Source organism: Chiloscyllium punctatum, chromosome 24 (assembly GCF_047496795.1).
Source record: "Chiloscyllium punctatum isolate Juve2018m chromosome 24, sChiPun1.3, whole genome shotgun sequence".
Taxonomy (NCBI): domain Eukaryota; kingdom Metazoa; phylum Chordata; class Chondrichthyes; order Orectolobiformes; family Hemiscylliidae; genus Chiloscyllium; species Chiloscyllium punctatum.
This window is the reverse complement of record NC_092762.1, coordinates 83506650-83525487: the sequence shown is the minus strand read 5'-3', so window position 1 is coordinate 83525487 and position 18838 is coordinate 83506650. Positions and strand designations below refer to the sequence as shown.

At 44.0% G+C, this 18838-nt stretch overlaps 1 protein-coding gene across 1 annotated transcript in view; it reads left to right on the top strand.

The window, feature by feature from the left end:
• Positions 1 to 18838, top strand: part of ncanb (neurocan b) — a 269869-nt gene that overhangs the window by 119316 nt on the left and 131715 nt on the right. The window lies entirely within an intron of this gene.

Here is an 18838-nt window from a genome sequence, read left to right as displayed (position 1 = left end):
CTTCTACACACAGGGTGGGAGATGTTTGGGACTGTATTCCAACAATGGCAGTGTATGCTGGATCTGTTGTTAATTTTAAATGTAAGATAATGTTTTGCTAAGGAAAGGTGCTAAGGGATAGGGGCCTAATGATAGTATGTGGAGTTAGACCATAAATCAGCCATATTCTCATGAATGTGGAACAGGCTCGAGGGGTTAATTGGCCTACTCCTTTTCTTATGTTCCTAATACTTGCTGGGGCTCATGGAGAGAAACCCTCCGATAAACTTGCCAAAAAATAACACGTTGCTAATTTTTGGTGAAATTCAGCTCTTTGTCCACCCTATTATACCCAATAATTTCAAAGACCTCACCAGGTCACCTCTCTATGTTTCCTTTTGAAAAGGAATGGGCCACAGCCTGTTCAACTTTTCCTGATTGGTACAACCTTTCAGCTCTTTCCTACACACCAGCATTAGCTCTGAACTCAGAGCAGCAGGATCCACATATCCTGAGCCATTTTACCTCCGTCCTCCCCACCTCCCGGAACACACTCTGGAACAGCTTATCTGGATTCTCCATCCAGACATTTAGTGGGAATGAGGAAAGGTTGTCTCTTCTTTTACATTGGGATGTTGAAGTGGCATCCCTGTGTGAGATTGACAAAGATGGGCATTGCTGGCTGAGCCAGCTTTTATTACCCAGAGGACAGTTAAAGGTCAATCACATCATGTTGATTCTGGTCTCATGCACCGATCAGGTAAGGACACCCTTCCCCAAAGGACGTTAGTGAACCAGATGGTTTTCTCCCCCAACAATGGAATCATGGTCATAGTTTGACTCTTAATTCCAGATGTTTTAAAAACTGAATTCCATTTCCACCACCTACTCTTGTGAGATTGTGAACCCATGTTCCCAGTCTCTGGGTTAATAGGCCTAACAATAACAGCATCGCTGCCTAATAGTTGACACCAGAACTGGAGACACAGAATGGGTGAAAGAATGAGTGTGGATCCTGAAGACAAGTCATCAGACTTGGCACGGTAACTCTGTTTTTCTCTCGCCTCAGACACTGTCAGACTTGCTGAATTTCTCTAGCACTTCCTAATTTCACTTTAGATTTCTGACACCTGCAGTATTTCGCTTTTAATTATGTATATGTGTGGGAAGGGGGTCATGTTACTTTGACCTCTTACACATTGGCTGTCTTCCACATTGCAATCAGCTGTTAGGGAGAGACGTAGTGGGTGAGGGCAATGGGAATAGTGAGGATCATCGTGACACCAGACAGCTTGCCAGGAAGCTACAATTTGAACGTTTATGAGTGAGTCAGCGTAACCAACAGATCAAAGGCTTTGTTAATTGGCACAGTTAATCTTCCTGGCTGCCTATACGTATAATCAAAGCAGCATTCTGAAACCCTGAGGCAAGAAAGATTACAACCGGCAGAAGCTTTCTCTTAATAATTCTTTGAAATATTTAATGTAGACTTGCATGCTCATTGTGCAGTGACATCAAGCAAGATGGGCTGTGTGTGGGGTGATGATATGGGACCCATCTTCCATATTGGCACGGGTCACAGTCAATCACTGGCACCATACCCTTGATTTTGACGTGTCTTGATTGAGTTATCCGATGCCAGTACAAACTTGTTCGGTTGTTGTCAAAGTGTAGGATCCCTTAGTATTTTATTTTAATGGAGATATCCTTTTGCAATTGGGCTCTTGGGTAGGTGCTATCACACCTCCCAGCTTCGGAGAGGTGAACGGAAAAGAAGATTCGTGTTTATGTTGTGTCTTTCACGACTTTAACAGTGGCTGAAGTACCTTACCATCAAACATGTATCTCTGTGGTGTTGTTACTTGTACTTTTAGGAAATGCAGTCAGTTTATGTCGAGCAAGTTCCTCCAAGAGCAATATGTTTTGAGTAATCTTGGTTGGGGGGTTTGTTATATATAGGTTACGGAACTATGAACAAGGAACAAGATGAGGCCATTCAGCCCTTTGAGCCTGCTACCCCAGTCAATAAAATTGTGGCTGAGCTGACTTTAACCCAAGGTCTGCATTTCTGCATATCCCTGTAATCTTTCACCCCCTTGGTCAACGAGAATCTATCTCCCTCTGCCTTAAAAATATTTAAAGATACTTCACCCACAGCCTTTTGATGAAGGGAATACCTAAAACGTACAACCTCCCGAGACAAAAAAAGAAAGCTTCCTCATCTCTATTTTAAATAGGTGACCCCTTAATTTTAAACTACGAGCTCTAGTTCTAGATCCTCCCTCAGTTCACCTGATGAGGGGGCAGTGCTCCGAAAGCTTGTGATTACAAATAAAATGTTAGACTGTAACCTGGTGTCATGCGACTTCTGAACCTGTCCACCCCAGTCCAACACTGGCACTGCCCAAGTTAGATTCTCCCGCATTAGGAAACATCCAGGTCAAGTCCCCTCAGGATTTTGCAGGCAATTTGGTGGCTCAATGATTACCACTGCAACCTCACAGCGTCAGGGACCCAGGTTCGATTCTAGCATCAGGTGACTGTCTGTGTGGAGTTTACATATTCTCCCTGTGTGTGCGTGGGTTTCCTCCGGGTGCTCCAGTTTCCTCCCACAGTCCAAAGATGTGTAGGTTAGGGTGAATTGGCCGTGCTAAATTGTCCATAGTGTTCAGGGATGTGTAGATTAGGTGTATTATTCAGGGTAAATGTAGGGAAATGGGTCTGGGTGGGATACTCTTTGGAGGGTTGGTATGGATTTGTTGGGCCAAATGGCCTGTTTCCACACTGTAGGGATTCTATGATATTTCAATTAAGTCACCTCTGATTCTTCTAAACTCCAGAGGATATAGGTCTAGCCTTTCCTCATAAGGCAATCATTCATTCCAGGTATTAATTTAGGAAATCTTCGCTGAGCTGCTTCCAATTCTTTAATGTCCTTCCTGAAGTACAGTGACTTGCACTGTATGCAGTACTCCAGATGTGATCTCACCAATACCCTGTATAACTATAGCATAACCGCCCTACTTTTGCATTCAATATTCCTCTTGCAACGAAATGTATTCTACTAGCTCTCCTGATTACTTGCTGCACCTGCACACTAACCTGTGATTCATACACTAGAACAAATAGATTTCTCTGCATCTCAGAGCTCTGCAACTTCTCACCATTGAGATAGTATGATGTTATTTTATTCTTTCTGCCAAAATGGACAATTTCACATTTTCCCTCATTATACTCCATTTGCCAGAACTTTGCCTACTCACATAGCCTATCTACCTTCCTTTGTTACTTCCTTATATCACTTTCACAACTCACTTTCCTACACCCTTGCGTAATTAGCAATTTTAGCAGATAGAGTCAACAGATCCTTTGGTTCAACTTGTCTGCCCTGATCAGACATCCCAATCTGACCCAGCCCCATTTGCCAGCATTTGTCCCACATCCCTCAAAACCTTCCTATTCATGTATCCATCCAGATGCCTTTTAAATGCTGTCATTGTACCTGCCTCCACCACTTCCACTGACCGCTCATTCCATACACGGACCTCCCTCTGCATGAACACATTTACCCCTCAGGTTCTTTTTAAGTCTTTTCCCTCTCACCTTAAACCTATGCCCTCTAGTTTTGGACTCGCCTACCCTGGGAAAAAGATCTTGGCTAATCATCTCATCCATGCCCCTCATAATTTTATAAGCCTCTATAAGGTCACCCCTCAGCCTCCGATGCTCCAGGGTAAAAATGCCCCAACCTATTCAGCCTCTCCGTGTCGTTCAAACTCTTCAGTCCGAGCAACATCCTTGTAAATCTTTTCTGCACCCTCTCAAGTTTCACAACATCTTTCATATAGAAGGGCAACCAGAATTGTACACAGTATTCTAAAAGTGGCCTTACCAATGTCCTGTACAGCCACAGCAAGACATCCCATGCTCAGTGTTCTGACAAATGAAAGCAAGCATGCCAAATGGCTTCTTCAACATCCTGATGAAGGGCTCCTGCCCGGAAAGTCGATTTTCTTACTCGGATGCTGCCTGACCACCTGTGCTTTTCCAGTACCACTCTAATCTTGACTTTAATCTCCAGCATCTGCAGCACCCACTTTTGCCTTCTTCAACATCCTGTCTACCTGTGACTCTACTTTCAAGGAATAATGCATTTGCATCACTAGTTCTCTTAGTTTGGCAACACTTTCCAGAGCCTTACCATTAACTGTAGAAGTCCTGCCCTAGTTGACCTTACCAAAATGCAACACCTCACATTTATCTATATTAAACTCCGTTTGCCAATCCTAAGCCCATTGGCCCATCTGATTAAGGCACTCTGAGATAATCTTCTTCACTGTCCACTATCCAAGGATTTATCTACCTTTATATGTTTAATTCCTCCAGCACCTCCTCTTCTGTAATGTGAACACTTTTCAAAACATCGCTACTTATTTCCCCAAGCACTCTACCTCCCTGTCACTCTCCACAGTAAATCATACTTCTTATATTCATATCCAAATCATTTTTATAAATGATGAAGAACAGTGGACCCAGCACCGATCCCTGTGGCACACCGCTGGTCACAGGCCTCCAGTCCGAAAAGTAGTCCTCCAACACCACCTTCTTTCTCCTACCTTCAAGCCAATTTTGTATCCAATTGGCTAGATCTCCTGGATCCCATGTGATCTAATCTTACTAAACAGTCCATAATATGGAACCTTCTTGAATGCTTCGCTGAAGTCCATATAGACAATGCAAGTGTTCCAAATGGCTTCTTCAACATCTTGAAGATGCTGCCTTCATCAATCTTATTTGACATATCTTCAAAAAACTCAATCAAGTTAGTGAGACATGATTCCCCATGCACAAAGCCACTTTAACTATCCCTAATCAGTCCTTGCCTTTCCAAATGCTTATAAATCCTGTCCCTCAGAATCCCCTCCAATAACCTACCCACCACTGACATAAGGCTCTCAGATTTACAGTTCTCTTGCATTTTCTTACCGTCTTTCTTAAATAATGGCACAACAATAGCTACCCTCCAATCTTCTAGCACCTCACCCGTGGCTGTTGATGGTACAACGATCGCTACTAGTGCTGCAGAAATCTCTTCCCTACCTTCGTACAATGTTCTGGGAAACACCTGATCAGATCCTGGGGATTTATCTACCTTTATATGTTTAATTCCTCCAGCACCTCCTCTTCTGTAATGTGAACACTTTTCAAAACATCACTACTTATTTCCCCAAGCACTCTACCTCCCTGTCACTCTCCACAGTAAATACTGATGTGAAATATTTTTTAGTATCTCACCTATCTCCTGTGGTTCCATATATTGTGACAGTGCTATCACGTTAATAAGGTCATTTTGTCCTTGGGTTTTTTTTAAAAGAGATGTTGTAAAGACAGAGGTGCCAAAATGTCTACTTTAACAATGGCATCAGAGTGGCCAGTTCTCCCAGTTCAGGTTTTTTCTAGTTTGATTTAGTGTAACAGGGAGAAGCCTCTGCAGTGCAGAGAAAGATTCCAAGCTTCAGCAGATGATTCTTGACTGACTGCTTTCTGGAATCTCTCCTGCCTGTAAGAACCTGTGTTTGAATTTACTTTTTCCCAATGGATGTGTTCTGGGGATGTAATGGGAATTGGAATAGCTCCTTAGTTCAGTTGCTGTGTTGCGTCAGGTAGGTTACTTTAAATTCTGTTTTCTTTTGTTCATGTTTCAACGGTAGTATTTAAATCAACTCTGTTTTGTTTAAAGCTGAGTGGTTTGACCAGCTGCATCACACCTGGAATATCCACTTCATATCTGTCTTTAAAATAAGAAAAAGTTAGAGGGTCTGGGCTACCTTCTTAAAATATTTTGAGGGGTTCTGGCTTGGTCCATAACAACATAGGTAGCCACATTAATTTTTAAGGGGCCTTATTCTCTCCCTTGTTACTATTTTGTCCTTAATGTACTTATAGAGTCTCTTTGGTGTCTCGTTAACTCTATTTGCCAAAGCTATCTCATGTTCCATTTTGTTTTCCTGATTTCTCTGCTACTGCCCTTATACTCCTCTAAGGATTTAGGATCCTAGCCATCGAGATCTGATATATGCCTCCTTCGTTTTTCTTGACAAGAACCTCAATTTCTCTAGTCATCCAGCATTCCTTACACCTACCAGCCTTGCCCTTCACACAAACAGGAACATACTGTCTCTGAACTCTCATTATCTCATTTTTAAAGGCCTCCCACATCCCAACTGTCCCTTTACTACAAATAGCCTAGCCTCCCCCAATCAACCTTTGAAAGTTACTGTCTAATACTGTCAAAATTGGCTGATTTCCAATTTAGAACTTTAACTTCTCGATCAGTTCTTTTCCATCACTATTTTAAAACGAATAGAATTGTGATCTCTTGTCCCAAAGTGCTCCCTCACTGACACCTTAGTCACTTGCCCTACCTTACTTCCCAACAGAAGGTAAGTTTTTCTCCTTCTCTAGTAGGTACATCCACATATTGAATAAGAAAGTTTTCTTGTACACACTTAACAAATTCTTCCTCATCTAAGCCTTGGACAGAATGACAGTCGATGTTTGTAAGATTTAAAATCCCCGACTATTTCAACCCTATTATTCTTACAGAAATCTGAGATCTCCTTATTTATTTGCTTCTCAATGTCTTGCTGACTATTGAGGGGCCTATAATACAATACCAGCAAGGTGATCATCCCTTTCTTACTTCTCAGCTCCACTCATTTAACGTCACTGGATGATCTCCCAGGAATATTGTTCCTAAGTACAGCAGTAATGTTATCCCGAAACAAAAATGTCACATTTCCTCCACTCTTGCCTCCCTTTTAATCCGTTCCTATAGCGTCTATACCCTGGCACATTAAGCTGTCCTGGATGCTGCCTGACCTGCTGTGCGTTTCCAGCACCACTCTGATCTAAACTCTGGTTTCCAGCATCTGCAGTCCTCACCTTTGCCTACATTAAGCAGTCAGTCCTGTCCATTCCTGAGCCACATTTCTGTAATAGCTATGATATCTCAGACCTGTTTTCTAAACCATGCCCTACATTCGTCTGCCTTTCCTGTCAGGCCTCTTGTATTGAAGTAAATGCAATTTAATTTACCAGCCTTACCTTATTTTCTGCCATGCTGTTGTCTGCCTTAACCATTAGACTTGCTCTGCTTATCTATTGTACCAGCCTTGGCTTTTCCTTATTTCTCACTATGGCTTTGGCTCCCCCCCGCCACTACGAGTGGCACTAGCAAATTTCCCTGCAAGGATATTGATCCCCTTCCAATTCAGATGGATCATGTCCACTTACACAGGTCAGTCCTATCCCCGAAGAGATCCCAACTCTCCAAAAGTATGAATCCTTGCCCTCTACACCAGCTCTTTGGCCATGCAATTCATTGTTTCCATTTGCTATTCCTAATCTCACTAGGACATGGCACTGGTAACAGTCCAGATATTTCTACCACACCGCTCCGTAGCCCAACATTTCAACTCCCCCTCCCACTCTGCCGAGGACATGGAGGTCCTGGGCCTCCTTCACTGCCTCTCCCTCACCACCAGACGCCTGGAGGAAGAACGTCTCATCTTCTGCCTCGGAACACTTCAACCCCAGAGCATCAATGTGGACTTCAACAGTTTCTTCATTTCCCCTTCCCCCACCTCACCCTAGTTCTAAACTTCCAGCTCAGCACTGTCCCCATGACTTGTCCGGACTTGTCCTACTGGCAATCTCCTTTTCCACCTATCCACTCCACCCTCTCCTCCCTGACCTATCACCTTCATCCCCTCCCCCACTCACCCATTGTACTCTATGCTACTTTCTCCCCACCCCCACCCTCCTCTAGCTTATCTCTCCATGCTTCAGGCTCACTGCCTTTATTCCTGATGAAGGGCTTTTGCCCGAAACGTCGATTTCGAAGCTCCTTGGATGCTACCTGAACTGCTGTGCTCTTCCAGCACCACTAATCCAGATATTTCTACCCTTGAGGCCCTACTTTTTAAGCTGCTGCCTAGTTTCCGATATTCTTTATGCACAGCCTCCTCCCTTTCCCTACCGATGTTGTTGGAACCAATGTGCATAATGATCTCCTGCTGGTCAGTTTCCCCTTTCAGAATATTCTGCACCGTCTCCAAGACATCCTTGATCCTGGCACCAATGATGCAACACACCATCCTGACGTCTCTCTATCAGCCACAGAAATGGCTCTCTTTGGTCCCTTCACCCAAATTGTGAAGAGTTGAGACCCCAGGATTGACCACTCACGTCATTCTGCCAGGCTTTGGGAGGAAGGGAAATTGAGAAGAACTCCCCTCCCTTTTTTCAAAACAGTGTCACAAGGGTCTCTTACATACATCAGATGGGGAAGGGGGACGAGATCGGGCTTCAGTTTAGCAACTTGGCCGAAGGACAACACCTCCAACAGTGTAGCACACCTTCAGTCCTGCTCTGGTAGTGCTGGCACACTGCAATCTCTTAGTGAGGCTTCTACATTCTGACTCAGAAGTGAGAACACTGGGGGGGGCCACAGCTAATGTTCAAATGCCACTGAGCAAGGTCTTTAATGGAACAATTAATTGACTCTCTTTGACTTCAATGGTACATGGAGAATGAAAATTAAACTAAAAGGAAATGCTGCTGGAAGACTGAGGTTCATATACGACAATCACCAGTGTCTTTTGTTCTCTTTAGCATTTGACATCAGTTTCAGACTGAGTGCTTTGTAAAGTTTATGCCAGTTTAACCTTATATTCTAATCTTGCAGATTAAACCACTCGGAATGATTGTGCAGTGCAAATTACTGATAGATTTTGCAAGATATTTAACCACAATAAAATGGAGGCTTTGGGGGTCTTGGTGCACACTGGTAGTGTCCCTCTGATGAAGAAGGTCCGAGTTCATGCTCAGATTTGTGCCATAATGCATCAGAACGTAGTGAGGGTGATACAAGAAGAAGTGAGTAGTTAGGGTATGGAAAGCACTGCCTGCAAATGTGGTGGAGGCTCTTTAACTGAGACATTCAACAGGGGTTAGATGGATATTTGGATAAAAATGGTGTGCAGGGAAATGGGGAAGAGAGTAGGAGATTGGGCACTAGGGATTAGAACTAGTACAAGCACAGTGGACTGAATGGCCTCCTCCTACACTGTAACAATTCTGTGAACAGGCTGGTTAGAATAATTGTGCCTGGGCTGTCATCGATCAGGATTGGAGGTTGATGTACAAAGAAAGGAAGTAAAGACCAAACCAATTAACTCTTCGTCCAATCATATTCAGTTAGTGCCAACAGTATTGTCACATATTCTCCTTTAGAGCCTCCAGTGAGTCACATCTGTCTTTCTCTCTGTCGCTCTCTCTCTCTCTCTCTCTGTCTCTCTCTCTCTCCCTCTCTCTGTCTCTCTCTCTCTCCCCCTGTCTTCATCCTGATCTGTTTCTCTTTGTCTCACCTGACTTACTTGCCTGGTACTCAATCATTCTTCGTGCGTGGACAGCAAGCAGAATGAATATCTCGATTCAAGTGACCCTTCTTTAGAGCTGAGTTGGACTTGTGTTCTGAAGAACCGGTCACTGGACTTGAAACATTAACTCTGTTTCTGACTCCACAGATGCTGCCTGCCCTGCTGGGTTTCTCCAACTATTTCTGTTTTCGCTTCATATTTTCATCACCCACGGTTCCTTTGTTTTATTTTTGTTCTTTGTGTGCATCTGGGAGATTCTTCCAGGAGAAGGATGCACCATGGGAAAAACCGAAGGCACATGATGTTTCCTCCAGCATTTATAGTGGTTTGTATCTGCTGCTTCCGGTTGTCAGTTCCAGCTGTCCGCTGCAGTGGCTGGTATATTGGGTCCAGGTCGATGTGCTTATTGATTGAATCCCATGCAAGGACTGCACAAAACACTACATAGGACAAACAGGAAGACAGCTAACGATCCACATCCATGAACACCAACTAGCCACGAAATGACACGACCAGCTATCCTTAGTAGCCACACACTCAGATGACAAGCAACATGAGTTTGACTGGGACAGCACTACTATTATTGGACAAGCCAAACAGAGAACAGCCAGAGAATTTCTAGAGGCATGGCACTCATCCACAGATTCAATCAATAAGCACACCGACCTGGACCCAATATACCGACCACTGCAACAGACAGCTGGAACTGACAACCGGAAGCGGCAGATTCAAACCACTATAAATGCCGGAGGAAACATCACAGAAGCGCTTCACAGGAGGCTCCCAAGCACTGAGGATGTCACCTAGACAGGGGACGAAACATCTACAACACAAATTCCCAGCTCGGCAAACAGAACCACAACAACGACAAGCACAACTACTGAGATTTATGTAGCTCCTTTAATGAAATGAACCATCCCACAGTGCTTCACAGGAGTGTCATAAGACAAAGAATGACATCAAATGGTCCTCCTGCTATCGGAAAGGTCTTGTGAAACTTGAAAGGGTTCAGAAGGGATCTAGACTAGATTAGATTAGATTCCCGACAGCATGGAAACACATCGTTTGGCCCAAAGGTCAATACCAACCCATTGGAGAGTAACCCACTCAGACCCATTTTCGTACATTTACCCCTGACTAATTTACAAGGATGTTGCCAGGGTTGGAGGATTTCAGCTATAGGGAGAGGCTGAATAGGTTGGGGTTGTGTACCCTAGAACATCGGAGACCTTATAGAGATTTACAAAATCACAAGGGGCATTGATAGGGTAAATAACCAAAGTCTTTTTCCTGGTGTAGGAGAGCCCAGAACTGGAGGGCATAAGTTTAAAGTGAGAGGGGAAAGATATGAAAGGGACCTAAAGGGCAACTTTTTCACACAGAGGGTGGTGCATGTATGGAATGAACTGCCAGAGGAAGTGATGGAGGTTGGTATAATTGCAACATTTAAAAGGCATCTGGATGCGTATATGAATAGGGCATTTTTAGAGGGATATGGATTAAGTGCTGGCAAATGGGACTAGATTAATTTAGGATATCTAGTCAGCATGGACAAGTTGGACTGAAGGGTCATCCTATTGTACATCTCAATAACTTTACGACTCCATCAAGCGAGGTAAGGAGATAATCAGGTGACCAAAAACTTGTTCAAACATTTAACTTTTAAGGAGTGTCTTAAAGGATGGAAGTAAGGTAGGGAGGGAATTCCAGAGCTTGGGGCCTGGGCAATTTGAGACACAAGCAACCTGATGGAGCAAGTGAGATTAGGGAAGTACGGGTACTAAAGGCCTGTACTGAAGGTGACATATTTACAGATAAAGCCCTGCTCAGATTATCCCTCACCTTGAAGTGCACATGTTCAGCCCACACCCTGCTGAGAAAAGAACTTGGAAAATGCATTTACTTAGTGCTGATGGTATTGTCATATATTCTCCTTTAGAGCCACCATTGAGTCAGTTCCAGTGCGTCTCTCTCTCTCTCTGTCTCCCCTGCCGTTATCCAGTTCTCTCTCTCTTTGCCTCACTGACTCACCGACTCACCTGGCCTTCAAATTTGCAAATCGAACGTAATCAAATAATCAAGCCATTCAAGTCGCAGAAAAGTGCAAACCTGATTTCACCACAGTCTTTAAATCTTTGGGAACAGCTGTGTTTAGTAATAGGCCTGAGGTGAGTGTGAGCAGCGATGAGGGATGGCTAATTAACTCAGGTTTGCAGCTTTGAAACCACATGTCTGTGGGAAACATAGAGACATGAGAGATTTAATGGGGCAAAAAGATACTTTCAGAGACACAAAGGCAGTGGGCATGAGGCACAAGGCCATGAAGGGCAAGTGCAAGGTTACCTTGCTGACTCAGTAGCTAGAATCAGTTGCTATAAGTGATGGTCGTCACCTGCAAATTGACTGGAAATGTAGCTAGACACATTAATTGGAAGATGATAGGTGTAGGCATCCATTAAATTGCCCAGAGCAGGGGAATGGGATTAATTGGTTTGCAATACCTGGCACAGGCATTGAAAGCCAAGCAGCTTTTCCAGGGATAATATTTTATGATGTTGTTGGTTTGAATATGTCTTATAGTCACACAGATAATGTTGGCCAGTTTTAGATTTGGATTCCTGACTGCTGCACCTCGCCCTGTGAGAGTGACCAAATGAACTGTTCACCTTTACAACAACAGGATTTTGCAAGGCCCTGGTTAGACTACTTATTGAGTTCCGTGTTCAGTTTTGGTTACCACACCTTAAAAGGTGTGCAACAAAGTTACCAGTTCTCCAAGGGTTAGGTTATGAGCATTCCTTTCATGGGATGTAGGCATCATTGACAAGATCAGCATTTATTGACCATCTCTCAAGCCCAGCTTCCTAGGGCCCTTCAGATGGATAACATTGCATTTGTCTGGAGTTATGTTATCATAGAATCCCTACAATGTGGAAACAGGCCATTCAGCCCACATTGACCCTCCAAAGGTCATTCCACCCAGACCCACCCCCTTACCCTATAACTATGCATTTCCCCTGGCTCATCTACCTCCCTTACACATCTCTGGGCACTATGGGAAATTTAGCATTGCCAATCCATCTAACCTGTGCAGGCTTGGACTGTGGGAGGAAACCAGAGCACCCAGAGTGAATGTACAAACTCCACACAGTCAGTTACCCAAGGGTGAAATTGAACTTGGGTCCCTCGTACTGTGAGGCAGCAGTGCTAACCGCTGAACCACCGTGCCTCCCAGGTGACACCAGGTAAGGATGGATGGATTTCTTTCTCCAATGACTCTTAGTGAACTAGATCTGCTTTTAAACAATGATTGTTCAGCAGTGAGAAACTACATTACATTTCAGATCTTTACTAATTGAATTTCTATCAGTTTCTGAGGTGGGATTGAAACTGTAGCTTCAGGTCATCAACTGGATCTTTATCTTACTAGTCCCTCTTTACCAATAAATCCCCGAAATAAATTGTACAGCATGGAATTTCATACAATAGAATGGTATTCCCACAATTGTGGAAGGCAAAGGGGAGATTTGATTAAGGTTTTAGGGTTTAGAATGAATTTGATCAAGCAGTAAGTGGTTGGGGGTGAGAGTGGGGTGTGAGGTGAGAAAGTCTAGGAAAAGGGAATAGAATAGAATCAGAATAGCCTTAATTGTCACATATACTTAATCAGTACAGTGAAAGGTTTATACGTCACCAATTACAGCGCTGATGTAGATACAAAAATACCTCGGCACAGCTTCTTTAATTACAAGATCTTAGATCACAGAGAAATAAAATGTCTAGCATTACCGAAATAAACGTTCAGTTCAACAGACCACGCTGGCACCAAGCTTCCAGTCCACACCAGACCTTTGCTTTATACTGTGTTGGCAAAATGCCTGGAGGCTAGAAGGTCAACACACCATGCCAGGAGGCTCCTACGGGAGGAGGCAGCTGCGCCAGGCTGGGAGGTTGGCCTGCCAACACCAGGAGGCCCCTGTGGGTGGCCTGGAGGTTGCCCCGCCAATGCCTGAAAGTCCCTGTGGGCGACTGGAGATTACCCTGCCAATGCCAGGAGGCCCCTATGGGCGGCTGGGTGATTACCCCACCAACACCAAGAGGCCCTTAGGGCTGGCTGGGAGGTCGCCTCGCCAACGCCAGGAGGCCCCTGTAGGCGGCCAGGAGGTTGCCCTGCCAATGCCAGGAGGCCCCTGTGGGTGGCCAGGAGGTTGCCCCACCAATGCCAAGAAGGCCCCTGTGGGCGACTGGGAGATTATCTTGCCAACGCCAGGAGGCCCCTGTGGGCGGCCGGGAGATTGCCCCGCCAATGCCAGGAGGCCCCTGTGGGTGGCTGGGTGATTACCCCACCAACGCTAAGAGGCCCTTAAGGCTGGCTGGGAGGTCACCTCACCAATGCCAGGAGCCCCCTATGGGCGACTGGGAGATTGCCCTGCCGATGCCAGGAGCCCCCATGGGTGGCTGGGAGATTGCCCTGCCGATGCCAGGAGGGTGGATACAACCTGTAAATCTGAGCCTAGTCAATCAGAATAGATGTTATAAAACATCTCTTCACACAAAGGCTGTGGAACTCTGCCACCAAAAGCAGTAGATGTGAGCCCACTTAATTCTTTAAAATCTGAGATTAAAGGATTTTTCATCGACATGGGTATTAAAGGAATTGGATGCATGTGATTATATGGAGATAAGGTATAGCTATAAGATAGTAAGGTAATGGCAAGCTATGATCTCATTAACTGTGACAGAACAGGCCTGAGGTGCTGTATAGCACCTTCTGTTCATATATTCCCATCAAGTTCGTAATATCTAATTTTCTGACTCTGGTGTTTCCCAGTGATTTCCATATCTCAGCACTGCTGTCTGTTTTCCCATTTAATGCTCATCTCATCTTCATATGAGAATGGTTTTTGTGTGAAGTTGCAAGCTTACGGAAGCATTGCAAATTCTGTTCTATTTTCAGACATTGCTTCATCGAATGCCACGAAGCTTCACTTGTGTGTTTGTTGTTTCCTTTTTATTTCTACACCTCGCATTCTGCCTCTCGCTGGGGTTAAAAGCTTCATGTGGACAATTGATACAAAGGACTTTATCCAACCAGCTGATTGTCAAGATTTAAATGGAAAATCAATTCATTTGGAGTGTGGAAGTTATTACCAAATGGATTTGTTTTAACCAAAGGGCTTGTGAGGTCCTTTCAGAGGGTAATTCAATGTGGTATTGTAATACAGTTAGGTATAACCCAGCAGAATTTTCCTCCATAAAGTATATTGTCTTTCTACGTGGTAGGGATTCTGGATTTGCAGAGTTTGCAGTGTATTTTGTTTTATTCACTTGTGGGTTACAGGCATTGCTAGCTGGTCAGCATTTATTGCCTGTCCCCAGCTGCCCTTGAATTGAGTCCCTCGCTAAACCATTTCAGACGGCTGTTGAGAATCAACCACATTTCTGTGGATCTGGAGTCACATGTAGGCCAGACCAGTTCTGAAGGACATTAGCGAGCATGATGGGTTTTTAATGACAATGTTTCATGGTTATCATTAGATTCTTAAGTGCAGATTTTTTTTTTGTGTGGAATTCAAATTCCACCAACTGCTGGGATTTGAACCCTGGCTTCTGAGTTGCTGAGTTTCTGGATTAACAGTCTACACCAGCCCAAGGCCTCCCCACATTTTGTAGATGGTGTACAATTCTGCCATTACCTGTTGGTGATGAGGGAGTGAATGTTGAAACTGACGATGGGGTGCCAATCATCACTGATGCATCGTGGCAACAGTGTGTACAATTTACAAGGTAACAGCATGTACCAACTACTGGATGAATTGCAATAGGCTCCTTAGGCAGCATCTTCCAAACCAGCAACGTCTACCATCAAGGACAGCAGATAGATGGGAACACTACCACCTACAAGTTTCCATCCAAGCCACTCACTATCGTTGACTTGACAAATGCTGCTCCTTCAAGTGTTGTTGGGCTATGTTCTGAGGGTTAGGTTAGTGCTTGCAAAATTTTGATCTACTAACGATGAAGAAATTATCAATGCACCTCTAAGTTTTGAAAGTGGTCAGTTTGGAGGGAAACCTGGAGGTGATGGTGCTCCCACTGCCTAGGATCTTCAAGGAGAGGTGATCTCATTGAAATATTCAGGTCTCTGACAGGGCTTGACCAGGTAGACACTGAGAGGTTGTTTCTCACTGGCTGGGGACTCAAGAACATGGGGACATGGGTTCAGGGTAAGGGGTCAGTCATTTAGGACTGAGATGAGGAGAAATCTCTTCACTCGAAGAATTGTAAATCTTCAGAACTCCACCCTGGGAGAGTTGTGGATGCTGAATCAATATTTAAGGCTGGTGTAAACAGACTTTTTTCTCTTCCATGAATTGGGGGATATGGGGAGAGAATTGGAAGAGAGAGCAAATGAGACAAGAAGGCATAGGAGGTTTAAACCAGTTAAAGCACAAGGGAGTTCGGCAAGATTGAAGGATATATATTTTAATGCATTTGAGTCTGACAGCCAGGCAGATGAGTTGAGAGCACAAATTAAAACATGGGAATATGATGTCATTGCTGTCACTGACAAAGGGTTGGTGGGGGCTGGGGAGGCAGGATTGACAGCTCAATATTCCAAGATTCTGGGCCTTAAGCTGAGATAGGGAAGGAGGTAAAATGGTGTTGCAATATTGATCAGGAATCAGTTACAGCAATAAGGAGGAATAACATCTTAGAAAGGTCCTCAACTGATGCCACATGGGTAGAACTTAAAAACTAAAAGGAGCAACTAAGTGGCTGGGCATGTTCTTTAGACATTCAAACAGTTTGAGAGAAATAAGAGAGCAGACATGAAGATAAATTTCAGAGCAGTGAAAAAGTAATCTGGTGGTGATTGTCGGGGATTTCATCTTCCCAATATTAACTGGGACTGTCATGGTGTGAAAGGGTTAGAGGGAACAGAATTCTTAAAATACATCCAGGACAGCTGTTTAAGCGAGGACACAGATGGCCCTACAAGACAAGGGGCAATTCTGGACTTAATTTGAGTTAGCGAAGCTGGGTTGAAATATCTGTGGGGGAATATTTTGCAGACAGTGATCATAACTCTGTTAGATTCGAGATTGGACGAGGGCAAGGATGGGTCTGCAATCAAAGTTCTAAACTGGGCAAAGGCTGATTTTAATAGGATTGGGTATAATTTGGCCAGAGTCTACTGGGAGCAGATACTTGCAGGCAAATCTATGCCAGAACAGTGGGAATTAGAGAGTGTACAGGGCCAACTTTTTCCAAGAAAGATAAAGGGTGGGAGCAACACGTCCAACGAACCTTGGATATCAACATGGGATTGGATAAAGAAATAAAGGGAGGTCTATGGCAGATATCAAAGGCTCAAAGAGCAGAAGCCCTGGAGGAACTTTGAATATATAAGGCAGAACTTAAAACGGAAATTTGGAGATCATAAAAGATAGCATGAAAATAACGTGGAAGAATAATGGGCAGGTAAAATAGAGGATAAACCTAAGTTATTTTACAAATATATTAAAGTAAAATGACAGCTAAAGAAAGAGTAGGGCCCATTAAGGAAACAGTGGTAATTTGTGAGTGGACTAGGTGGAAGTAGCTGAATGAATACTTTGCATCAGTGTTCATTAGTGAGAGGACAGTGTGGCGATAGAAATCAGGGAGAAGGTCTGTAACGTTAGAAATTAGCATAGACAGCGAGAATGCTGTGAGTGGCCTGGAATGCTGCGAAGTAAATCTCCAGGGATGGCTGTTAATGGGAGGAAATAGTGGGGTCACTGGCAATAGGTTTCAATGATCTCTGGCCACAGGAGAGATGCCATGGACTGGAGGAAAGACAGCCAATGTGGTATCATTATTCAGGAAGGGAGCAAGGGATAAACCAGGTGCCCATGGACTAGTCAGTCTAACCTCAGTGGTCTATATCCCATGCCAGTACAGCTCTTAAATCTGCGAACTAAAACTATACACAGTGCTCCAAATGCAGCCTCATCAAGACTCTATAAAGTTGCAATAAGACTTACCTATTTTAAAATTCTGGATACTTTGCAAAAAAGGGCAAAATGCCATTTACCTTCTAATTACTTGCTGTACCTGCATGCCAACTTTTTGTTGGGAAGTGGAACAGGATTGATGGGCTGTGTGGTCTATTCTTTTTCCTATTTCTCATGCTCTTATGTAACAGATGCCATGGATTTATGATATTGAGCAAACAAACAATAGACTCCATTTTGGGGCCAGGTTTAGAGTTAACCACTCCAGTGTGGGAATGACCAAGAATGGGTAAAGACAACAGGTTTCCATCCCAAAAGACCATCAGTGAAGTAGTAGGGTTTTCTTTGACAAGCCAACAAATCAGAGCTGAATTTGAATGCTTCCTTCTGTTAGTAATATTATAAAAGTCATGAAGATGGGTCTAATAGGATAATTGATTCCTGATGGATCTTGATGTCAGTGTGAATCGATGTCAGTGTGAATCAATGTCTTCAAGTGTGGAGTGGAAGAGATTGCTGAAAAGGTGCTTTCAAAGTTGGCATTAGGGTTTTTTTAAGACTGACATTTGCAATTTTGATTCACTGTACTGAAGACTCGATTTGACTTGTATTAACATCACTGACAACGACAACAGTGGGGGGGTTGAATGGAGTTATCGAGGACCCCATTTTAGCTCAGAAAAAATACTTACAATTTATATTGCACCTCCCATGACTACTGGGCATCGAACAGTGTTGAAGGTGTTTGTAAACTGCAGTCACTGTTGCATTATGGGAAATGCAGCAATCAATTTGTATTTAGCAAGATCCGACAGGTGTAATAATCTATTTTTGCGATGTTGATTGAAGAATAAGAGAGCAGACAGAGCCTCTGTTTACCCTAAGAACGACTGGGGGGAGTCAGGGTAGATTAAGGCAATAAAACTGAAAAGTGTGAATAGTTCCTTCTGGAATTGTGTCTCCCAATGTTAAGTTGCTTTATTGATCTGATGCTGGGTCAACTGACCCAAGCTGACATTTGGGGAGGAGTCAGTCCAGGTCTCATCTCAGAATTAGGATCCAATCTAGTTGTAATCCAGAGCGACACTTGTTGTGGAAACTGTGCCTCCCCCTTAATCCAGGTCTCACCCATAAGAGGAAGGACTTTGAGTCAGAAGGGTTTTAGTAGTCTCTGTGGGTTAGGAAGAGCAAGGTGTTTCTACAAGCCGCACAGGAAGTTCTTTGATTATGTCTTCTGGAACCCTATTCCCTTAACTAACGCCAGATCCCCGAAAGTCTTCTGCTCCCAACCACTATCACAGGGGAGAACAGAGTCACCAGATCCGATGTGACCTCTCACCACCCACACTGTCCACTCCCAGCTGCCCACGTGCCAATGAGATGGGCAGCTGCCAAGCCAGGCTCAGCTGGAACTGA